This window comes from Haemaphysalis longicornis, unplaced genomic scaffold (assembly GCF_048455015.1).
Source record: "Haemaphysalis longicornis isolate Haplotype H1 unplaced genomic scaffold, Haemaphysalis longicornis Haplotype H1 scaffold_4, whole genome shotgun sequence".
Lineage (NCBI taxonomy): Eukaryota > Metazoa > Arthropoda > Arachnida > Ixodida > Ixodidae > Haemaphysalis > Haemaphysalis longicornis.
In genome coordinates this window covers 91058999-91062681 of record NW_027526361.1, presented here as the reverse complement: position 1 = coordinate 91062681, position 3683 = coordinate 91058999, and the positions used below count along the sequence as shown (strand labels likewise).

General features: G+C 41.8%; 1 long non-coding RNA gene across 1 annotated transcript; it reads left to right on the top strand.

Annotated features, from left to right (window-relative positions):
• The first annotated feature begins 1141 nt into the window (after nt 1-1141).
• LOC144180440 (uncharacterized) lies at nt 1142-2838 on the top strand. Its single transcript, XR_013324416.1, has 3 exons — nt 1142-1225; nt 1698-1784; nt 2460-2838. It is a non-coding gene; the product is annotated as an uncharacterized LOC144180440 (long non-coding RNA).
• The last annotated feature ends 845 nt before the right edge of the window (nt 2839-3683 follow it).

Genomic DNA, 3683 nt, shown 5'->3' with positions numbered 1-3683 from the left:
GAGCCCATTTGTGACTGGCAGCGCTTCACGGCCCGTTCTTCTACGACCAGCATCAAGTTCGCATGTTGGACCAGTGCCCCGGCGCCAGTGAAAGCGAACTCGGTGAGTATATTCCCGTAACGATTTCCGTATTTTCATTGGATGTATCTTTTCGCTGGGGGCTTTTCAATTTGAAATTGCAGCATTCGAGAGGGCTTTTCGTTACCTGACTGGTTGCTTCGCTGGACGTTTTCTGTTGTCCGCGACGGCAAATGAATGAAATCACGGGCTTGCGTTCGTTGCGTCAGACTAGAGCGGACGATCGGGAAAGCACAGATAACGGCGCTCGTGACCTGCTTTCTGCTCTGTTTGCGCGCCTTCGTCATGTGTTGAGCGTTTTGTTTAAGCTGTTGGCTGCATCGGGCGCACTTGACGAGTTATCGGCCCATGTAATCGTCAGGTAGCTCTGTTTGAATAATAAATTTTTTCCCATTAAAGTCTTATATTATCGCGCTATTCTCTGGGTATTATCATTTTGTTTCAGTCGTCGGGAAATGTTCATTTTTCTCGCTGCATATATTCGGAATGGTGTCCATTTTATTGGTCTTGTAGTAATATATCCGGATAAACACAAGGTGTGTGCTGCAGAAAAGTAGTCCACTAAATGCTGCCCGAAATTTCTAAACCCACTTTTGTCCACAACAAGCCTCTTTTTTGTGAAAGTTTGCCTTACGGCACAATGAAAAGTTTACTTATGTACAACACTCTTCATTTTTGTCATTCTTTTCCTTGAGTGGGTAAATTTGGTGTTAGTCATTTTGAGACAGAGGGCCATTTTCACCATGTTAAGTGGTTTATTATTCTCATTCGCACAAATCAGTCGTTTATTTATTCGCGTGGTATTGCAGGGCAAATGATTGTCTCGCGTGATCGTAGTGTAGTGCAGTAAAGCGACTTTACAGAATGGTGGTATGTATGAGCCAGCATGCAGGCTGCTTGATTGTTGTTTTTTGATGATACAGAAATTGTGGCGAGTTACACAGAGACAAGTGCAGGTGTAAAAATGGGTTCTGCACCCTCATCGGTTCCTGGCTGTTTGAAAAGTGTGGTTGCATCTGGCTACCTATGCTATGACTTATCAGCACTACTGTTTTTTTCTTGCAGGCAGTGTTCCTTCAGCTGACAACCAGGACTCCCCTGTGTATGACACAAGTTGAAATGAAGTCCGATTTCAGCGGAAACCACGGTATGAAAATGCAATAACTAAAACACATTCATTCAAATATTCTTTGTAAAGATGGCACCCAGGCCTGCAGAGACAAAAGTATGATTCACTTGTAAAAATGCGAGGCCTTTCTTTAAGTGTTATGATGTTATATTTCGTATCTTATTTTGCCTCATGTTAAGTGACTCTTTCTATCAGTTCGTTACTACATGAACGTTATGAATTCACATAACGATTTCCTCAGCATGGAGCTTTGTAGTTTTTCAGCAACTCTAGCTATTCTATAAGATGCGTGGTTTTGCAGAGCGAACAAGAAGAACTCTTTTTCTACAAGAGCTCTGTAAGAAATCTCCAGTTGTTAGTGAGTGCTTGTGCTGTGTTCTTTTCTTCGTCTTGTCAAGTTTGAGGTGTTCTTTCATTATGAATGTATACCAACTGCCCAGCTCTAAAGCCTATTACATTTTATCCCAAATAACCCTTCGAGTCATTACAGGTACAGGCCTCCTGGGAATGCCACTTGAAGATCGGTGCAAGTTCTAGATGTATCCTCTCCCACAACACATCTGGACGAAGAAAAAATGTAAGTTGGCGATTCCTGTTTACTGATAGTCGAGGAAGAAACCAACGATAAGAACACTTTACTTAAATGAAAAACGTTTCGGCTTCCACGTGGGATCCTTGTTCAAAATTAAGCTGCCAGTACAAGGGAGGCGGGGGGGGGGGGGGGGGGGGGGGGGGAGGAGGATGTTTAAGTACAGCCAAAAATGTGACGCAGGTGGCGTCAGCATCGTGAAAGCACGTTTCCTGGGTTTAGTGCGACGTTCGCTCTGTTGCGTGTACTAGTGATTCCACATGAAGGCGCGGAAACGTTTTTGTTTTCTCTTTTGCAAATGTATGTCAGTTTATCTCGTAGCCCAAAGTTTCTGCCTGTTCTGGGTGAGCATGCAGAAACATTTCGCGAGATAAACTGGAACACGGCACGATTAAAATTCGGGAAGGTTGGCCGGCATGACTATAGTGGCTTCGCGTTGTTCTGAACAATGCCGCCAAATTGCTCTGTGTAACGATTACTGGAATGATGTGAAATTATTAGGAAAGGCCATAAATCACTCCTCTGGTGCGGCCTTTCATTTCATTCTCTGGCCTCCGTCTTCATTTTCGTGCAATATATTTTTCGTACTTCACATGCCTGTGGTTTGGTGTGCAGGGCTTATGGTTGCACTGGATTTTGTTCTTTTTTTGAAATTTTCTGTAGATGGCTCTTCAAGGTGGGGAAATCCAAGTGACGGCCCCTCACATATATACCTCCATCTGCGGCAGCAGGGAACAAGTTATTCAGATGACCGCGGGAAATCTTCAGCGTGCCCTGATTTTGTGCCTGCTTGTGTACTACGTAAATTGCGAAGCTTATCTCTGAATTTTTCCAAGAGCCTTTTTTCATGCAGGAAATTATAGATCCCATTTAAAGTTTGTCCAAAAGACAGATTGCAATCGGCCTAGAAAATTGTTAGTGCTGCATAAAAAACGATAACTTGGCGTGGTACTGACAACTCAGGTGGAACTGTAGAGGAACCTAAGAAGGAAGTGTAAAGATGGATTCGTACAGACGAGTGAATTCCAAGTGTAATATTAGACTGAGTGAAACGGAGAACGTAGGGAACATAGCCATAAACACTGCTTTGTATGAAAAAGTGAATTTGTAATAAATGTTCTTTCTACATTCTCACATTCTGCGTTTTTTCTGTGGGGAACCATGACAAGAACGCTGTACTGGGAAAGTGCACCCCTGAGAACCACCTTATAAATGTAGCTCAAACTCGAATTCGTCTGAAATTGTTTAATGACAGTATCCAAACAATTCGAAATGCTTTGCATACATCCGTGCAAATATTGAGGTAAATAATTTGTATATTTGGCCATGTTTGTGAAGCTGTTCACGCAACATTTATTGAATAGGTTTAATAAGGATATATGAATAAACCGAATTTTACCTGGAAGTCTAAAGCAATATAGGAAACACCAATTCTCCCAGGAATCCGCACTCGTCTAATACTCATTAAGGAACAATAATAACATTGGAGTGGTTCGCAGCTTTGCTTTTTATAAATAGCCCACAGGTGTTTCATAATATTAAATGTGAATGTTCAAAACTACAGATGCCAAACTTCTGGAAATGTGCTCCTGTTAAATACGCAAATATGTGTGCATGTACTGCAATTGTCTTTTGATAATCATGGCCTAAGTTGTCAGACAAGAATTTTTGGCTTAAGGCTATTGTCATAACTTTGGAGTCCTTTTGAAGTATGCTCTCAAGTGCATGTTTCCACTCAAGCTTGGTTTCACTAAAGCCTAATGTTGTTTAACTAAAGCTCAAATTCATGCCGCAATTTACCGAAAGAGCTATCATGCATGTTTGATACTGGTTTCTTAAACGGCACAAAGCTGATGCAAACATCAAATTTAGTTATGCCTGTTTATA